The following is a 21,761-nucleotide window of genomic DNA, read 5'->3' as shown; positions in this document are numbered from 1 at the left end:
TTAACCACTGAGCGACCAGGGAAGCCCCCAGATGAGAATTCTTTGGTGCCTAGAAGACACTTGATTCTGAAACAGTTCTCCTGCAACCAAAGAAGAGCAGAACCTGCAAGGACATTGCTGCAATGGATGTTTAGAGAGGAGCCTTATTGTGATCTCCTTCACCAGCTGTTTTACTCCTGGGTCTTTACGTACATTGTGTCTTTCCCCAGTTAGCATGGCATTATGGAAAGAGCACCAGACTGAGTTCTGAGGTGGGTTCAAGTTCTAGTTTAACTGTGTGACTTTGAGCAAAGCTCTGACCCTAATCTCTCATGGGCATAATAATTCCTGTCTATAATTGAGGAATGTTTATTAGAAGTCATTTAGGGAATGATAAATATTATGAAACAGTGCTTCTCCAATTTTCATATACATGCAGATCACCTAAGGATCTTGTTAAATGGAGATGGTTAAAGAAAAGCCAAACACTAGTTAAAGGCAGTGTAGACAGATTTTACTTGGTAACTCCTGTAGTTAGGGGAGAGCCCTCAATATAGAACTGAATTCAGGCAGGCTCTGTACAAAGGTGACTGGAATTTTAAAGGGAAAATGAAGAAGTGGGAGGGGAGACAAGCGGGGGCTTGAGCAGAGTCAGAGTAGTGGAAGATTACAGAAAGCAGGTTGGGGGACTGATCGCTGTGATTAGCCTTTGACAAGCATTAGCAGGTTCTCTTTTCTTTATTTTATAAACTAATCGAGAATCCATAATAATTCAAACTACCGAGAGAATACAAGAGACAGTCCTTGTAGGAAAGCTGATGGTTCTCAAAATGGATGCACAGTAGAATCACCTGAGGGGGTTTTAAAAAATTCTGACGTCCCAGCCACACACCCGGGCCCATTAAATCAGAATCTCAGGGATGGGACTCAGGCAACAACATTTCTTAAAGCTCCTGGGTGATTCCAATATGCAACCAAAGTTGAGAACCATCTTAAAAGAACTTAGCATCAAGTCTAGAAGACCAGCGCTCACAACTTAAGAGAAATTACCTAGAACCAGGCTGCCCCTGGTAATCTCTGATGAGTTTTGGAAAACAGTCTTTGGATGGCAAGGGTCAGGGATGGTATGGACATGGATGTAGAGGGAGCCTGGGCTGGAGCTGAACCTTCAAGGTGGAGAAGATTTGGGTAGGTGGCCAGTGTAAAGAGGTCATTTCAGATAGGATCAAGCCCCTGAACCAAGAGGTAACCAGAGGAAAAGTAAATCGGCATGGGAAAACAGGTGAGAGGCTGGTCTGTTTTGTTTTCCTGATTCTGTGTTCCTTTCCCCAGTACACTGATTTCTCAAAAGCAGTACCCTTTTCAGATCAATGAGGAAACAGCAAATCCAAAGGTCCAGAGGTGGGGTTGGGATTATGTTCAAGGAACAAAAAGAAAGCGAATGTGGCTACAGCAACATGAGTGAGGAGCAGAGGTAGATGAGATTGTAACAGAAGAACAAGCCTGACTCCATACTGGATCTATTCCTTTAGCGCTAACTCTTGTGCTCTGTGGCCTGTGCTTAGTCATGCTGGCTCTGCACCTTTGTAAAAGAATGTTGCCTACAGCCTGAAGTATACAGGATAGCCCATTCTTAAGGCTTTGACCTTTAAAAAGTTGTAGAATATGACTTCCCTGGTGGCACAGTGCTTAAGAATCCGCCTGCCAATGCAGGGGACACAGGTTCGAGCCCTGGTCCAGGAAGATCCCACATGCCATGGAGCAACTAAGCCTGTGCACCACAACTACTGAGCCTGCACTCTAGAACCCGCGAGCCACAACTACTGAGCCCACGTGCCACAACTACTGAAGCCCGTGCGCCTAAAGCCCGTGCTCCGCAACAAGAGAAGCCACCGCAATGAGAAGCCTGCACACTGCAACAAAGAGTAGCCCCCGCTCGCCACAACTAGAGAAAGCCCGCGTGCAGCAAAAAAGACCCAACGCAGCCAAAAATTAAAAAAAAAAATGTTGCAGAGTAGAAAATAGCAATTATCTTGTTGGAAATTTACAGGAACAGTGTAACCAGACCTCTGTGGACAGCTGCAAGAACAAAGGATTCCTGCATCAAGAAGTATGCAACAACCAGCTACCTGCCTCCCCTTTTAGTATAAAAGAAGCCCAAATTCTAACGGGTAAGATGGTTCTTTGGGACACTAGTCCACCATCTTCTTGGTCTGCTGGCTTTCTGAATAAAGTTGCTATTCCTTGCCCCAACAACTCCTCTCTCGACTTACTGGCCTGACAATGTGAGGGCGAGCGGTACGATCTTGGACTCAGTAACAAGATCAGAAGGTGGTGAGATGATAGAAATGCATGCCATGTTCTGGCAGGCCCAGGTAAAACCTGATTTTACTGAGAGAGATGGGAATCCATTGGAGGGTTTTGAGAAGAGGAATGATCTGATTTATATTATCCTGACTGCTTTGAGACAATCAATTATAGGAGATCAACCAGGGAGACCACTTAGGATGCTACTGCAATAATCCAGGCAAAAGATTATGAAGGCTGGAACCCAGTGGTAGCAGTGGAGGTGATGAGAAATTGTCAGATATATCTGAAGACAGAGCTAAGGGGATTTCCAAATGAATGGATTTGGGACATAAAAAAAAAGAGGAGTCAAGGATGACTCCAAGGTTTTTGACCTGAACCACTAACTGCATATGAATTTTGCAGTAAAAGAGAGCAGAAAATGATGGTGTAGAAGGAAAGTTTTAACCAGCTATAACAGTTACAATGAATGAACCAGAGGTGTAAGTATCACCTGGGATGCATCAAAACAATGCTAGGTAAAAACAAGCTCCTGGTGGTATACTCAGTAGGATACAATTTATATAAATTTTTAAAACTGCACAACAGTAACCTTTAAAACTCCATACACAAGGCAGTAAAGTGTAAAAACACATATGGAATGATAAACAATGTGCAGCCAGGGTTCCACACCATCTGGTTGCTTCACACTTTTACAAATTCTATTGCCCAGGCCAGATCCTAGTCCAGTTAAACCAGAATCTCTGGGCATGCATCCAGGATGGATCCAGTATTTTTTTTAAAGCTCCCTAGGGGGTTCTAGTATGTAGGCAAGGTGGAAAACCACTGCCTTAAATTGAGAAACAACTGTGATATCTTAGAGAAGTACAAGGAATTTTCCCCTTTTATATCTAAGGCTTGAATAGAGTATCTGTTTTAGAGCTAGGCAAGAGACACCCATGCCCTAATTTCCATGTTGTTCAGCCAGGAAACATGAAGAAACTCTCCCAAGAGGCAGGTGAGCCCAGACTGTGGTCTTCTAACATCCAAGGACCTCCTCAGAGAAATGGCTGATTATAAGCTTAGGGCAGAGAATGGACAAGATGAGCCTAGAACATCTTGTCATATCGGTTGTCAAGCAAGCTCCCAAACACTACTGAAGGCTTGTAGAAAGAAAGGACCCAGGATCCACCTTGAAGAGGTTCTTTCTTGCTAAAGATGGGACAATATGAGCATCTTTAGTTAAAATGGATTAAAACATATCAGATATGTTTAAATCCATAAGTTCATAATGATCTTTGAAAAATAAAAAAATCATTGGATGATACTAAGAAGTCAATTCATTTTAAAACCTGGAAAAGAATAAAGAAATAAGCACTTATCCTATCTTTGTTGCTTCACAGTAACCAAAGAGTTGATGAGAGAAGTTTCTCATTACAGAAGTACTTGCTCAGGGCTGGTCCAGCCTAGCTAGAATGGGAGTGGTCGCAGTGTGGCCAGTGGCAAGTCCCTGGAAATGCCTCTCTGGCTCAGTCCATAGGGCAGCTCCTTACAAGCTTCCTCCCAGCAGATGATGCCTCGAACTACTGTCTACATCCAGCAAGACATTCTGGTTCCATTTCCTACTCCAAATGCTCCCTCACTACAGACTGAGTCAGTTAAAATCTTGATCCTACCCCTCACTTTATGGGGGAAAACAGAATTCTGGGGAGATGATGTTATAGGACCCAAACTGGTCAGGAGCAGCTTTCTGATGGAGAGAAAAGAGCTCTGAACTAAGCCTCCAGAGCTGGGACACCAATTTGCTATGAAACCTTGTGCTGGTCTCTTCCTTCTCTAGGCCTATTTCTTCATCTGTGTCATCTATGGGCTATTCTAGATTTGGTAGCTACAAGCCCTATATAATTCGTATGATTCGTTCATCAGGTCAAACCTATAGCCCAGATCTCTATGCTGTTGTTACAGAACCAGCCCTCCTTGGATCAATGGACTGGACATTCCAAGAAAGCAGGGAATTGTTGATCTTGTTCATCCTGGTTTCCTCAGCACCCAGTATAGAGCCTGTTCCTCAATAAATAATAGAGCTTGGATGGCAAAAACAGCCATAAGAAAAGTCAAAAGGCCAATAAACAATGGGGAAAAAACACTTGCAATTCAAACTACAAAAGGATGGTTTTTCAAATACCAGTTCCTACATATCAATAAAAGGTTAACAGAATTCCAGTTTCCAGTCCCCCCATGTAAAGAGCTTGGAAGTTAATACTCTATCCTAACAAGTAAAAAACTAGAAAATCAACAACTCTTCTTAGATCTTTAAAAGAAATGAGGCAACAGGGAAACCTGCTGGCCCCAAAAGTGGAGAGTCTAATACAGAGAATTACAACTTACTGAAGCACAAATCCATGTGTAGAAACCTCTGTGGGCACCAATTCTAGGACAGGAATACCTAAACTGTAATTGATGAATTGCTGGAGGCTCAGTGGGGGCAACTCTTCGAGTCAAAAACTTCAGGGGACTAAGCCATAGGGAGTCCCCACACTTTTGTGAGTTTTACCTCCAGAAACTTGACCAGGTTCTCACAGTAAGTATTGGAGAAAAATCCCCTCATGCTTCTGGCAGGGGGAGGGGAAAAGCAGCCATTTTGAAATATGCCAGAGCTATCTAACCAGAGCCTAGCTGGCATGGGGGAAAAGAAATACCCTACTCCAGCAGGCTCTAGCCTTCAATGTGGGAGAAGGGAAATCCCTACCTACAGCCCACTCTAGCCAACCTGTCCCACTTATGCAGGGATGGGATACTAAGAAGCACTTGGGAAGTTCACAGTCCAGGTGCACAGGCTCAGTAAAAGACTCAGACTTAATCACAGGACTAAGAACACTCCCTCCACCCCACCCCCACATTACTAAATTGCTAAACAGCAATTCCTTTTACACAGTATACCATGCCCTGCAATCAAAAAAAAAAAAATTACAAAGCATACTAAAAGACAAAAATCATAGTTTGAAGAGACAAAAATGAGCCTCAGAACCAGACTCAGATATGGCAGAGATGACTGGAATTATCATATCTGGAATTTAAAATAACTATGGTTACTATGCTAAGGGCTCTTATGGATAAAGTAGACAGCATGAAACAACAGATAGACAGTGTAAGCAGAGAGATGGATATTCTAAGAAAGAATAAAAAAGAAAAGCTAGAGATAAAAAACACTGGAACAGAAACGAAGAATGCCTTTGATGAGCTTTCAAATAGATTGGACACAGCTGAGAAAAGAACCTCTGTGCTTGAGGATATCTCAATAGAAACTTCCAAAACTGAAGAGCCTCATCCACCAGAGGGCAGACAGCAGAAGCAAGAAGAACTACAATTCTGCGGACTGTGGAACACAAACCACATTCACAGAAAGACAGACAAAATGAAAAGGCAGAGGACTTTGTACCAGATGAAGGAACAAGATAAAACCCCATAAAAACAACTAAATGAAGTGGAGATAGGCAACCTTCCAGAAAAAGAATTCAGATTGATGATAGTGAAGATGATCCAAGACCTCAGAAGAAGAATGGAGGCAAAGATCGAGAAGACGCAAGAAATGTTTAACAAAGACCTAGAAGATTTAAAGAACAAACAAACAGAGATGAACAATACAATAACTGAAATGAAAAATACACTAGAAGGAATCAGTAGCAGAATAACTGAGGCAGAAGAACAGATGAGTGACCTGGAAGACAGAATGGTGGAATTCACTGTTGTGGAACAGAATAAAGAAAAAAGAATGAAAAGAAATGAAGACAGCCTAAGAGACCTCTGGGACAACATTAAACCCAACAACATTCGCATTACAGGGGTCCCAGAAGAAGAGAGAGAGAAAGGACCCGAGAAAATATTTGAAGAGATTATAGTCAAAAAACTTCCCTAACATGGGAAAGGAAATAGCCACCCAAGTCCAGGAAGCGCAGAGAGTCCCAGGCAGGATAAACCCAAGGAGAAACATGCCGAGACCCATAGTAATCAAACTGACAAAAATTAAAGACAAAGAAAAATTATTGAAAGCAACGAGGGAAAAATGACAAAAAATATACAAGGGAACTCCCATAAGGCTAACAACTGATTTCTCAGCAGAAACTCTACAAGCCAGAAGGGAGTGGCATGACATATTTAAAATGATGAAAGGGAAGAACCTAAAACCAAGATTACTCTACCCGGCAAGGATCTCATTCAGATTCAACAGAGAAATCAAAAGCTTTACAGACAAGCAAAAGCTGAGAGAATTCAGCACCACCAAATCAGCTCTACAACAAATGCTAAAGGAACTTCTCTAAGTGGGAAACACAAGAGAAGAAAAGGACCTACAAAAACAAACCCAAAACAATTAAGAAAATGGTCATAGGAACATACATATTGATAATTACGTTAAACATAAATGAATTAAATTCTCCAACCAAAAGACACAAGCTCACTGAATGGATACAAAAACAAGACCCATATATATGCTGTCTACAAGAGACCCACTTCAGACCTAGGAACACATACAGACTGAAAGGGAGGGGATGGAAAAAGATATTCCATGCAAATGGAAATCAAAAGAAAGCTGGAGTAGCAATACTCATATCAGATAAAATAGACTTTAAAATAAAGAATGTTACAAGAGACAAGGAAGGACACTACATAATGATCAAAGGATCAATCCAAGAAGAAGATATAACAATTATAAATATATATGCACCCAACATAGGAGCACCTCAATACATAAGGCAACTGCTAACAGCTATAAAAGAGGAAATCGACAGTAACACAATAATAGTGGGGGGACTTTAACACCTCACTTACAGCAATGGACAGATCATCCAGACTGAAAATTAATAAGGAAACAGAAGCTTTAAATGACACAATAGACCAGAGAGATTTAATTGATATTTATAGGACATTCCATCCAAAAACAGCAGATTACACTTTCTTCTCAAGTGCACACGGAACATTCTCCAGGACAGATCACATCTTGGGTCACAAATCAAGCCTCAGTAAATTTAAGAAAATTGAAATCATATCAAGCATCTTTTCTGACCACAACGCTAGGAGATTAGAAAACAATTATGGGGAGAAAAACATAAAAAATACAAACACATGGAGGCTAAACAATACGTTACTAAATAACCAAGAGATCACTGAAGAAATCAAAGAGGAAATCAAAAAATTCCTAGAGACGAATTACAGCGAAAACACGATGATCCAAAACCTATGGGATTCAGCAAAAGCATTTCTAAGAGGGAAGTTTATAGCAATACAAGCCTACTTCAAGAAACAAGAAAAATCTCAAATAAACAATCTAAACTTACACCTAAAGGAACTAGAGAAAGAAGAACAAATAAAACCCAAAGTTAGTAGAAGGAAAGAAATCATAAAGATCAGATCAGAAATAAATGAAATAGAAACAAAGAAAACAACAGCAAAGATCAATAAAACTAAAAGCTGGTTCTTTGAGAAGATAAACAAAATTGATAAACTTTTAGCCAGACTCATCAAGAAAAAGAGTGAGAGGACTCATATCAATAAAATTAGAAATGAAAAAGGAGAAGTGTCAATGGACACCACAGAAATACAAAGCATCCTAAGAGACTACTACAAGCAACTCTATAACAATAAAATGGACAACCTGGAAGAAATGGACAAATTCTTAGAAAGGTATAAGCTTCCAAGACTGAACCAGGAAGAAACAGAAAATATGAACAGACCAATCACAAGTAACGAAATTGAAACTGTGATTAAAAATCTTCCAATAAACAAAAGTCCAGGACCAGATGGCTTCACAGGTGAATTCTATCAAACATTTAGAGAAGAACTAACACCCATCCTTCTCAAACTCTTCCAAAAAATTGCAGAGGAAGGAACACTCCCAAACTCATTCTATGAGGCCACCATCACCCTGCTAACAAAACAAGGCAAAGATAAGAAAAAAAAAAAGAAAATTACAGACCAATATCACTGATGAATATAAATGCAAAAATCCTCTACAAAATACAAGCAAACAGAATACAACAGCACATTAAAAGTATCATACACCATGATCAAGTGAGATTTATCCCAGGGATGCAAGGATTCTTCAATATACGCAAATCAATCAATGTGATACACCATATTAACAAATTAAGGAATAAAAACCATATGATCATCTTAATAGATGCAGAAAAAGCTTTTGACAAAATTCAACACCCATTTATGATAAAAAACTCTCCAGAAAGTGGGCATAGAGGGAACCTACCTCAATATAATAAAGGCCATATACAACAAACCCACAGCAAACATCATTCTCAATGGTGAAAAGCTGAAAGCATTTCCTCTAAGATCAGGAACAAGACAAGGATGTCCACTCTCACCACTATTATTCAACATAGTTTTGGAAGTCTTAGCCACGGCAATCAGAGAAGAAAAAGAAATAAAAGGAATACAAATTGGAAAAGAAGAAGTAAAACTGTCACTGTATACAGATGACATGATACTATACATAGAGAATCCTAAGGATGCCACCAGAAAACTACTAGAGCTAATCAATGAATCTGGTAAAGTTGCAGGATACAAACTTAATGCACAGAAATCTCTTGCATTCCTATACACTAACAATGAAAGATCAGAAAGAGAAATTAAGGAAACAATCCCATTCACCATTGCAACAAAAAGAATAAAATACCTAGGAATAAACCTACCTAAGGAGATAAAAGACCTGTACTCAGAAAACTATAAGACACTGATGAAAGAAATCAAAGGTGACACAAACAGATGGAGAGATATACCATGTTCTTGGATTGGAAGAATCAATATTGTGGAAATGACTGTACTACCCAAAGAAATCTACAGATTCAATGTAATCCCTATCAAATTACCAGTGGCATTTTTTACAGAACTCAAACAAAAAATCTTAAAATTTGTATGGAGACACAAAAGACCCTGAATAGCCAAAGCAGTCTTGAGGGAAAAAAATGGAGCTGGAGGAATCAGACTCCCTGACTTCAGACTATACTACAAAGCTACAGTAACCAAGACAATATGGTACTGGCACAAAAGCAAAAATATAGATCAGTGGAACAGGATAGAAAGCCCAGAGATAAACCCACGCACCTATGGTCAACTAATCTTTGACAAAGGAGGCAAGGATATACAATGGAGGAAAGACAGTCTCTTCAATAAGTGGTGCTGGGCAAACTGGATAGCTACATGTAAAAGAATGAAATTAGAACAGTCCCTAACACCATACACAAAAATAAACTCAAAATGGATTAGAGACCTAAATGTAAGACCAGACACTATAAAAGTCTTAGAGGAAAACAGAGGAAGAACACTCTTTGACATAAATCACAGCAAGATCTTTTTTGATCCACCTCCTAGAGTAATGGAAATAGAAACAAAAATAAACAAATGGGACCTAATGAAACTTCAAAGCTTTTGTGAAGCAAAGGAAACTACAAACAAGATGAAAAGACAACCCTCAGTATGGGAGAAAATATTTGCAAACAAATCAATGGACAAAGGACTCATTTCCAAAATATATAAACAGCTCATGCAGCTCAATATTAAAAAAACAAACCACCCAATCCAAAAATGGGCAGAAGACCTAAATAGACATTTCTCCAAAGAAGACATACAGATGGCCAAGAAGCATATGAAAAGTTGCTCAACATCACTAATTATTAGAGACAAGTAAATCAAAACTACAATGAAGTATCACCTCACACCAGTTAGAATGGGCATCATCAGAAAATCTACAAACAACAAATGCTGGAGAGGGTGTGGAGAAAAGGGAACCCTCTTGCACTGTTGGTGGGAATGTAAATTGATACAGCCACTATGGAGAACAGTATGGAGGTTCCTTAAAAAAATAAAAATACAATTACCAAATGATCCAGCAATCCCACTACCAGGCATATACCCAGAGAAAACCATAATTCAAAAAGACACATGCACCCAATCTTCATTGCAGCACTATTTACAATAGCCAGGTCATGGAAGCAACCTAAATGCCCATCGACAGATGAATGGATAAAGAAGTTGTGGTACATATATACAATAGAATATTACTCAGCCATAAAAAGGAACGAAATTGGATCATTTGTAGAGACATGGATGGATCTAGAGACTGTCATACAGAGTGAAGTAAGTCAGAAAGAGAAAAACAAATATCGTATATTAACGAATATATGTGGAACCCAGAAAAATGGTACAGATGAACCCGTCTGCAGGGCAGAAATAGAGACACAGATGTAGAGACAAACATATGGACACCAAGGGGGGAAAGTGGCGGGGGCAGTGGTGTGGTAGGATGAATTGGGAGATTTTGATTGACATATACACTAATATGTATAAAATAGATAACTAATAAGAAACTGCTGTATAAAAAATAAATGAAATAAAATTCAAAAATTAAAAAAAAGAAACTTCCAAAACTGAAAAGCAAAGCAAAAAAAAAACCAAAAACAAAACACACACACACACTGAAAATAGTAGAACAGGATATCCAGGAACTGTGGGACAACTAAAAATTAGGTGTAACATATGCATAATGGGAATACCAGAAGGAAAACAGAGAAAGAAAAGAATGTTTGAAGCTGTAATGACTGAGAATTTCCCCAAAATTAATGTCGGACACCAAACCACAGAACCAGGAACCTCAGAGAACACCAAGCAGGATAAATGCAAAAACAAAACAACAAGAACATAAAACACTCTACACCTAGGTATATCATATTAAAATTGCAGAAAATCAAAACGAAAAATTCTCGAAAAATTAGGGGAAAAAACACCTTACGTATAGAAGAACAAAGATAAGAATTACATCCAACTTTTCCTCAGAAACCATGTAAGCAAGAAGAGAGTAGAGTGTAATTTTTAAAGTGTTGGGGGAGGGACTTCCCTGATGGTCAGTGGTTAAGACTCTGTGCTTCCACTGCAGGGGGTGCAGGTTTGATCCTGGTCAGGGAACTAAGATCCCACATGCTGCACAGTGCAGCCAAAAAAATAGAATAAATAAGGAAAGGGGAAGGGGAAGGGGAGGGGAGGTGGGGAGGGGAGGAGGGGGAGGGGAGGGGAGGGGGAGGGGGAGGGGGAGGGGGGAGGGGAGGGGGGAGGGGAGGAGGGGAGGGGAGGGGAAGGGGAGGGGAGGAGGGGGAGGGGAGGGGAAGGGGAGGGGAGGGGAGGGGAAGGGGGAGGGGAGGGAAAGGGGAGGGGTGGAGGGGAAGGGGAGGGGAAGGGGAGGGGAGGGGAGGGGGAGGGGAGGGGAGGGGGAGGGGAGGGGGAGGGGAGGGGAAGGGGAGGGGAGGGGAGGGGGAGGGGAGGGGAGGGGAGGGGGAGGGGAGGGGAGGGAAGGGAAGGGAAGGAAAGGAAGGAAGAAAGAAAAAGAAAGAAAGAAAGTGTTGGGGGAAAAAACCACCAACATTGAATTCTGTATCTGGCAAAAATGAAGGAGAAGTAAAGACTTTCTCAAACAAACATAAATTGAGGGACTTTGTTGCCAGTATATCTGCATGGCAATCAATGTTAAAAGAAGTTCTTCAGAGAGAAGGAAAATGATATAGTCAGAAACTCAGATCTACATAAAGAAAATAGAGCATTGGAGAAGGAATAAGTGAAGGGAAAATAAAAATTTTTATTTTTCTTATTCTTAATTGATCTAACAGATAAGTTTAAAATAATAATAGTAAAAATATATTCAATTATGTATGCTCATATATATGCTATGTATAAGTGAATGAATGACAGCAATGATACAATGGATGGGAGGCAGGAATTGTAATTATTTTATTATTACAAGGTACTCACACTGCACCATGAAGTGGTACAGTGTTATCTGAAAGTGGACTTGGATTAATTGCAAATGTATACTGCAAACTCTGGGGCAACCACTAAAAAAAGTAAACAAAGAAGGATAAGTGATATACTAAGAAATGAAAGAAAACAGAATCATATAAAATGTTCAATTAAAACTATAAAAGACAGCAAAAAAGTGGAAGACAAAAATAGGAACAATATAAAAAAGGCAACAAATAAAAACTAATATGGTAGGAATTAATCCAACTATATCAATAATCACTTTAAATGTCAATGTTTGAAATACACCAATAAAAGAAGATTGTCAAGAGTGGACCAAAAAACAAGACCCAACTATATGTTATCTACAAGAAACCTACTTTCAATATAAAGACATGTATACATTAAAAACAAATGGGGACTTCCCTGGTGGCACAGTGGTTAAGAATATGCCTGCCAATGCAGGGGACACAGGTTCGAGCCCTGGTCTGGGAAGATTTCACATGCTGCAGAGTACCTAAGCCCGTGCGCCACAACTACTGAGCCTGTGCTCTAGAGCTCGCGAGCCACAACTACTGAGCCCACATGCCATAACCACTGAAGCCCGTGTGCCTAGAGCCTGTGCTCTGCAACAAAGAGAAGGCACCGCAATGAGAAGCCCACACACCTCAACAAAGAGTAGCCCCGGCTTGCCGCAACTAGAGAAAGCCCACGTGCAGGAACAAAGACCCAACGCAGCCAAAAATAAATAAATAAATAAATAAATAAATTTATTTTTAAAATATTAAAAGAAAAAAAATAAATGGATGGAGAAATACATACAATGCTAACACTAATCCAAAGAAAGCAGAGTATCTGTATTAATTTCAGACAGAGCAAACTTTAGAGCAAGAAAGCTATCAGGGAAAAAGAAGGGCACTGCATAACAATAAAGGGGTAAATCCTCTAAGAAGACAAAACAATTCTAATATGTATGTGCCTAACAGCAGAGCATCAAAATACATGAGACAAACATCAGTAGAACTGCAAGGAGAAACAGATGAATCCATCATTACAGTTGGAGGCTTCAACACCCATCTATCAGAAAATGGATAGATCCAGCAGGCAAAAAACCAGTAAGGACATAGTTGAAATCAACAACAGTCATCAATCAAATGTATATAATGGACATTGATAGACTGCTTTGTCCAACAGCAGAATATACAATCTCCTCAAGCTCACATGGAACACTTACCAAGATAGAGCATAGTCTGAGCCATCAAACGTAACTTCTGTTCTTCAAGAAAAGAAATCATACAGTGTCTGCTCTGACTGCAATGGAATTAAACTAGTAATCAATAACACAAAGATAGCTGGAAATCCCCAAATACTTGAAGATTAAAGAACACACTTCTAAATAACACATGGGTCAAAGAAGAAATCTCAAAAATATGTTTAACTAAATGAAAATGAAAATATAACTTAACAAAATTTGTGGGGTACAGTGAAAGCAGTGATTAGAGTGAAATTTATAGCACTGAATGCACATATTAGAAAAGAAGAAAGATCTAAAATAAATAATTAAACTTCTACCTTAAGAAACTAGAGAGAGAAGAGTAAATTAAATCCAAAGTAAGAAGAAAAAAAGAAATAAAAATTAGAACAGAAATCAAGTAAATTGAAAATAGGAATCAATAGAGAAAATCAACTAAACCAAAAGTTTATCCTTTAAAAAGATCAATAAAATTGATAAGCCTCTAGCCAGGCTAACTAAGAAAAAAAGGGAGAGGACACAAACTACTAACATCAGAAATGAAAGAAGGGACATCACTATAGATCCCATGGCCATTAAAAGGATAATAAGGAAATACTATGAACGACTCTATATGCACAAATTTGATAACCAGATGAAATGGACCATTTCCACAAAAGATATAATCTGCCAAAACTCACACAAGAAGAGATAGACAATTTGAAGAGGCCTATATTTATTAGAGAAATTGAATCAATAATTAATAACTTTCCAAACATAAAGCACTAGGCCCAGATGGGTTCACTGGTGAATTCTACCAAACATTTAAAGAAGAAAATATACCAATTTTCGGGCTTCCCTGGTGGCACAGTGGTTAAGAATCTGCCTGCCAGTGCAGGGGACAGGGGTCTGAGCCCTGGTCCAGGAAGATCCCACATGCTGCGGAGCAACTAAGCCCGTGCGCCACAACTACTGAGCCTGCACTCTAGAGCTCGTGAGCCACAACTACTGAGCCCATGTGCCACAACTACTGAAGCCCACGCGCCTAGAGCCCGTGCTCCATAACAAGAGAAGCCACCACAATGAGAATCCCATGCACTGCAACTAGGAGTAGCCCCTGCTCACTGCGACTAGAGAAAGCCCACGCGCAGCAACAAAGACCCAACACAGCCAAAAATAAATGAATAAATAAATAAATAAGAAAATATACCAGTTTCTATAATTTCTTTCAGAAGATAGATGCAGAGTGAATACTTCCTAACTCATTCTATGATACCAGCATTACCCTAATACCAATACCAGACAAAGCCATTACAAGAAAACTACAGACCAATATCTCTCATGAACATGGATGCAAAAGCCTCAACACAATATTAGCAAATGAAATTTAACAATATATAAAAAGAATTATACACCACAATTAAGTGGGATTTATCCTAGTATGTAAGGCTGGTTCAACATTCAAAAATCAATTCATGTAACCTATCATATCAACAGGCTAAAGAAAAAAGCCACATGATTAAATCAATAGATACAGAAAAAGCATTTGACAAAATCCAAAACCTACTCATAATAAAACTCCTCAGTAAACAGGAAAAGAGGGGATCTTCCTCAACTTGATATCCATTTTAAAACCACATAGATTATCATGTCATGTGTTGTCTACTCTGTTCCACTGGTCTATGTGCCTGTTTTATGCCAGTACCATACTATTTTGATTACTATAGCTTTGTAATATAGTGCAAATTCAGGAAATGTGATGCCTCCAGATTTGTTCTTTCTTAGGGTTGCTTTGGCTATTTGGGGTTTTAGGATAGTTTTTCCTATATTCTTAAAAAATGCCATTGGAAATTTGATGGGGATTGCATTGAATCTGTAAATTCCTTTGGGCAGGATGGACATTTTCACAATATTAATTCTTCCAATCCAGGAATATGGAATATCTTTCCATTTATTTGTGTCTTCTTCTTTTTCCTTTTTATTATTTGTGTCTTCTTCAGTCTCTTTCATCAATGTCTTATACTTCTCAGTGTACAGGTCTTTCACCTCCTTGGTTCAATTTATTCCTAAATATTTTATTGTTTTTTGGGGATGTTATTGTCAATGCAATTGCTTTATTTTTTTGCTATAATCATTTTATTTCTGAAAATAAAATAATGGCCCTTCTTTTATTAATGATTTTAACAACTTGAGTCTTTTACTTTTTTACTAGTCTAGCTAAAGATTTGTCAATTTTGTTGATCCTTTCAAAGAATCAACTTTTGGTTTTGTTGATTTCTTCTCTATATTTCTTCTACTCTCTATTTCATTTATTTTGGCACTAATCTTTATTATTTCCTTCCTTCTGTTTGTGTCTGGTTTGGTTTGCTCTTCTTTTTCTAGTGTCTTGAGGTGTAAGGTTAGGCTATTGATTTGAGATCTTTCTTTTTAAAATATAGATGTTTACAGCTATAATTTTCCATCTGAGCACTGTGTTGTTTGCATAAATTTTGGTATGCTGTGTTTTTGTTTTCATTAATCTCAAAATATTTCCTAATATCCCTTGTGATTTCTTCTTTGACCTCTTGGTTATTTAGGAGTATGTTGTTTAATATCCACATAATTGTGAATTCCTCAAATTTCCTTCTGGTAATGATTTCTAATTTCATTCCATTGTGGTCAGAAAACAAACTTTTTGTATGATTTCAATTTTTTTAATTTTTTAAGACTTATCTGATTGCCTAACATATGGTCTCTACTGAAGAATGTTTCATAGGCACTTGAGAAGAATGTATTCTGCAGTTGTTGTATGCAGTGTTCTATAGATGTCTATTAGCTTAGATGTGTGTTAACTTAGAAAGTTTAGATTGCTTTCTTTCTCTTTCAGATAGTTTGTTGTTAATGTATAGAAATGCAATTGATTTCTGTATGTTGATCTTGTATCCTGCAACTTTACTGAATTCATTTATCAGTTATAGCAGTTTTTTTGGTGGTCTTCAGGGTTTTCTATATCATGTCATCTGCAAACAGAGATACTTTTACTTCTTTCTTTCTGATTTGGATGACTTTTATTTCTTTTTTTTGCCTAATTGCTATGACTAAGATTTCCAGTACTATGTTGAATAGAAATGGTGATGGTGGGCATCCTTGTCTTGTTCCTGATCTCAGAGGAGAGGCTTTTAACTTTATACCTTTGAGTATGATGTTAGCTATGGGCTTGTCATATATGGCCTTTATTATGGTAAGGAATAATCCTTCCATACTTAATTTGTTGAGTTTTTATCATGAAAGGATGTTGAATTTTGTCAAATGCTAAACATACTTCTTTCCCTTAAGGTATGACCTGGAAGAAGCACATATCACTTCTGCTCACATCCCATTGGCCAGGACTAAGGGCCATACATCCATTCCTTGGAGATACTGTGGGTTCAGCTTCAGATTACTGCGATTAAGTAAATATAGCAATAAAGCGAGTCACATGAATTTTCTGGTTTTGCAGTGCATATAAAAGTTATGTTTACACTATACTGTAGTCTGTTAAGTGTACAGTAGCATTATGTCAAAGAAAACAGTGTACATACCTTAATTAAAAAATATTGCCAAAAATTGCTAACCGTCATCTGAGCCTTCTGCAAGTCATAATCTTTTTTCAATAGTAGCATCAAAGATCACTGATCACCATAACAAATCTAATAATAATGAAAAAATTTAAAATATTGCGAGGATTACCAAAATGTGATACAGAGACACAAAGTGAACAAATGCTGTTGGAAAAATGGCACCTATAGCCTTGCTTGATGCAGGTTCCTACAAACCTTCAATTTGTAAAAAACACAATAAAGTGAAGCTCAATAAAATGAGGTATGCCTGTACTTAACTGCAAGAGTGGTTGGGAAGTGTAGTCTTTCTCATGGATGGCTTTATATGTTGCCAAACTTTGGTGACTCTATCCCTAAAAAAAGAAAACAGAATGGATTTTAAGGTTCAACCAACAGTGTCTGCCATAACATATTGATAGGAAAATACATGAAAAACCAGTAACCGTATTTGCTTCTAGGAATAGGGTACTGGTGGCTGGGAACACAGGTGAGAGGAAAATGTCCCTTTTAATGCCCTTTTGAACTTTAATACATGTGACTGCATTAACTAATTAAATATTTTTAACAAAGTAATAAAATAGCATTATCCTATGCACTTAGTAAACCTCCATATCTGATTCACTGATCAAAAGTTTTTCTGTGCCCTCACCCTCAGCCCCTCAGAGAGGGTTATAGATGTGGCATGAAAGTTGGGCCACATTAAGCTCTATTAAATCAGTATGGTTTGAGGAGCCAGGGAAGCCCTGTGGGCCTGCATAGGCAGAGGCCTGGAGAGGAATGCAAATTCAGATAAGCAGCTGGGAGAGCTGCTCTCCCTGACAGTGGACCCAGTTGGCACTGGGCCTTCCTTGTGCCCTTCCTGACTGTGCTTGTTTAGGGGGACAGAGGGCCAGTTCTGCTACCAGGCCCTTACCCCAGCACTGGTCATACTCAAAAGGAGGAGGAGGCCAGCGCCCTCTGGACAGGAGGGGCTGGGGAGCTGGGCCTGGAGACACAGCCAGCTCCTGGGGTGGGCCGTGAGGCTTGCCCTTTCAAGCAGAAAGCCTTTGAAGCATCTGTCAGGCAGAGGCCTCGGCTGCTCTTATCTGGCTCTCATTTCTATCCCAACATTTGTGACTCAAGAGAACCTTGGGGTAACTTTGGGCCTATGTGGGGTGAGGGCTGGGGGCCACCAGCAGTGAACCCCTCACCCTAGTGCACAGGGTCAGGCCCCTCACCGGCCCCAGCTGGGCCATGGGGCAGAGCGCAGGACAGACACCCTCCCACCTCCTGGTGCATAGACAGTGAAGGTCCCGCTCCCTGGACTGGCTCCCAGCACCCCATGGGCTCCCCACAGCTGCTCTTTAATGCCCAAGGGGCTCTTTACCCACAGAGAAACATAGCCAACTCCGCACCTTGTCTCACGTGCAATGTAGGAAAACTGAAACAGTTAACATTTCTCTAAATATTCACATACTATTCCTACAACCAACAAGTTGACTTTTTATAATTTTAACGAAGTAGATTTCCCTGAACAATTGAAGTTAAATGTAATCAATTGCACTCTTCCCAATTCTAATGCTTCAGTCTCATAAATGTTTCAAACACATTTAAAAACCGACAGATAAGAATATAATCATCACAAAACTGGATCTGCATGCTCATACCGAAACTCATACCGAAAATTACAAATGCTAATGTGTAGGTCTACATTTGTTTATTATCTCAAGTCAGCAGCCCTAGCAGCAAACTCGACAGACATGACACTATGTGCCCATTTGCCACCCATCACTGCCCTCTCCTGGGGATCTCAGAGAGCTGGTCATGCAGCTCTGGCCTCACCAGAGCTCTGTACCCCAAACTCTCCGTCCTGGGCAGAGTGACTGGACCAGAGGTGGGTCCTGGACTCTGAGTCAGGACCTCGTGGGTTGGCCAGACATGCAAGGCATGCCAACCTGCAAGGCTGGCACAAAAGTTCTGCCCAAGAAGGGATGTGGATGGTGACAGCTGACCAAAGCAACCAGCATCTCACTCTTGGGGTACATAAATGTGCCTCTCTGAGAGATGAAGGGGGCAAGGGCTGAAGACTCACAGAGGAGACAGTGGGCAGACCTCAGGCAGGGCCCAAGGGGAAGCTGGGGACCAGTTGGCCAGAAGCAGCTGGAGCAGGAGAAACAAAGTGAGACACTGGTGCCAGAGCATGAGTGACCCTCTGGGAGCTGGTGACATGGGGACACCCAGGTCCGTTCTCCTGAAGAGCCTGGCTGAGGGGCTAGGCTGGCTAGTTTCTACTTCCCTGAGTGTTCTCACACAGGCAAAAGGAATGGGCAAAAGATGTTCTGAGCTCAGGTGATGACATGTGCTGAGGCTAAGTGCACAGAAAACAGAAGCTGATCTGGAGATTTATGTGCAGGAAGTGAGGGAAGCAGGACAGGGTGGGGGGAGAAATTGAACTGTGAGGTTATTCCAAGGGAGGCCTCAATTGACCCCATGGGGAGGTTGGAGCCGGGATCACTCATGAGTTGTCCAGAAATGAGCAAAGGGGGATTTGGTGAGCTTTGGGCCCCAGAACCCTGACTGAGGTAGCTCCCTTCTGCCCGGGGCAATTCCCTCCTATCAGATTCCAACACCTGGTCCTGAAGGGCAGTCTGTGTGGTCACCACTACACTAGAGGTGACAGACTTGGTCACCGAGTGTGAAGGAGGCCTGTGGTCAGAGACGTGGTTACAGCGACCTGCTCAGATGTGGTCATAGTGACCAGGTGTGGTCGGCCTCTGAAGAATGTTCAGTGAAATGAACTTCTCATGGTCTGGGGGAAGGGGATGATGGGATCAGATTTTCCTTCTAGACTGGGGCTGGGGCTCAGGAGAGAGAGCAAGTCTGGTGATAAACATGAAGTGTGGCCAGGGAAGGCATCTAAAGACACAGGAACAGCAGAGACCTCAGAGACCCTGTGGAGATGGGGGCTCAGGGAAGAGCAGCAACAATTACAGGGAGGGGAGATCAGGACACTCAGAGGAGTAGGGGCGTGGTCCTGCCACTACAATATGTGGTGCTGCCCGAGTGGGTAACTAGAAGAGGGAGCCAGGAGAACAAGTGCTCCAGGAAGGAATCTTCAGACCAAGACTGAAAGCCCTTTTCTCCTGCCCCAACACACCCAGCTGTGGCTCCGTAAACTCAGTTCAGCCGGCTGCCTCTAGATGGCAGTGTGTGCATGCGGCAGCAGCTGTCCCACACTGCTCCCCAGGGAAGGCCAGGTTCTCCCACGGGACCAGGGAAAAGTCCCCAGAGCCGTGCGGGGGACAGGCAGAGGCACCTGTGATGCCTGCAGCATCCACCTGTGCTCTGCTCTGCTTCAGGTGGGTGGGGCAGGTGCCTCTTTCTCCCCTTCCTAGGGGTTCCTATCAGGGTCCTTCCTGGCAGGGCCTGAACATAAGGGTCCCAGGGGCTTAGTGGACCCCCAAATCCGTGTGTTTGTGACTCTCCAGTCTTGGGTGGAAGATTGAGACACAAAGGTCTGGACATAAAGCTAACACTTCTGATTCTACCATTTATGCGGAGAGTGACTCCCTCTGAGCCTACTTTCCACATTTGTTCTACAAATGCATAGCTCTGTGAAAGTCAGTTCACATGAGATTATTTCAGAAGAAATAATTTTTCACCGTCAAGTGATTTTCACATTTACACATAGTCCACAGTTCCCCTGGTGGACAGTGCTTTCAGGGGCAAAGCTGGGGTTGAACCTAGGCAGTCTGACCTTGCTCTTAACCTCTCTGATTGGCCTCCTCCCTCTGATGTCTTGTTGGCCACATCTGGACTTCCTTCTCTGGCAAAACCATCTTCTTCCATTTGGAGAAATTACAGTAGGGCTGACTCACAGGCAGTCAGGGTTAGAAGGGCTCTGGGAGGTTACCTACTAAACAACTGTCCTCTCCCTCCCACCTTCAATTTATGGATTGGACAACTAAGGGGAGATAAGACTCCTTGTCACCATCATCTATAAGAGTCTCGGCGTCCATCATTAAAGTATGCTCCACTGTGTCTTGTGCTAACACATGGGTTCCTATCACAAATCTTTATAGTGTGGTAGGGGACACTGTCTGAGGACAGAGGTCTCAGGGCTGAGGCTGAAGATGCAAATCGGAGCAAGAAGCCCTTGGAAAATTGCAGATTTTTTTTTAACATTTTAAAAATTTCATTTATTTTATTTATTCTTTTTTTTTTGGCTGCGTTGGGTCTTCATTGCTGTGCGCGGGCTTTCTCTAGTTGAGGCGAGCGGGGGCTACTCTTCACTGCGGTGTGCGGGCTTCTCACTGCAGTGGCTTCCCACTTCAGTGGGCTCTAGGTGCTCGGGCTTCAGTAGTTGTGGCTCGCAGGCTCTAGAGCACAGGCTCAGTAATTGTGGCGCACAGGCTTAGCTGCTCCGTGGCACGTGGGATCGTCCCGAACCAGGGCTCAAACCCGTGTCCCCTGCATTGGCAGGTGGATTCTTAACCACTGTGCCACCAGGGAAGACGTGCAGATTTTTAAAAAATAGATGGTTCTGGAACAAACAGGGCAGGCACTGGATGACAGGCCAAGAAATTAATTTCTTTGCTGTTCACCTTTCTCTAGGGCTCCCTGATCTTTTCAAGAAAGGCAACATCAATTCAAAACAGCTCGGAGTGAAAGGTCTACCAAAGACGTTAGCACCTGGCTCAGCCAAGTCCTGCCATACTTCATGGGGTGACCCATCCTCCCACTGGCCTCTTGGCCCCGACTTCCTCACTGCAAGGGCCACTGATTCCTTCATTTCATCTTGATCACTCACTCCCGTGGATACATCCCTCTGTCTGACCGTAGCCACGTGCAACAATTCCCGCCCTCTGCGGTCAATGAGGGCCCTCCTGCCTCACCCCTACCTTCTCCTTTCTTCC

The 21,761-nt window shown here is 41.2% G+C and overlaps 1 long non-coding RNA gene across 1 annotated transcript in view; it reads right to left on the bottom strand.

The window, feature by feature from the left end:
• Nucleotides 1-21,761, bottom strand: part of LOC308623989 — a 39,113-nt gene that overhangs the window by 9,505 nt on the left and 7,847 nt on the right. The window contains exon 3 of the long non-coding RNA XR_014016910.1: nucleotides 17,146-17,219. This is a non-coding gene — a long non-coding RNA (uncharacterized lncRNA). The remainder of the gene's footprint in view (nucleotides 1-17,145; nucleotides 17,220-21,761) is intronic.

Source organism: Mesoplodon bidens (genome assembly GCF_964165515.1).
Source record: "Mesoplodon bidens genome assembly, chromosome: 1".
Lineage (NCBI taxonomy): Eukaryota > Metazoa > Chordata > Mammalia > Artiodactyla > Ziphiidae > Mesoplodon > Mesoplodon bidens.
Note: the sequence above shows the minus strand (reverse complement) of the source record. Positions and strands in the feature narration are given on the sequence as shown.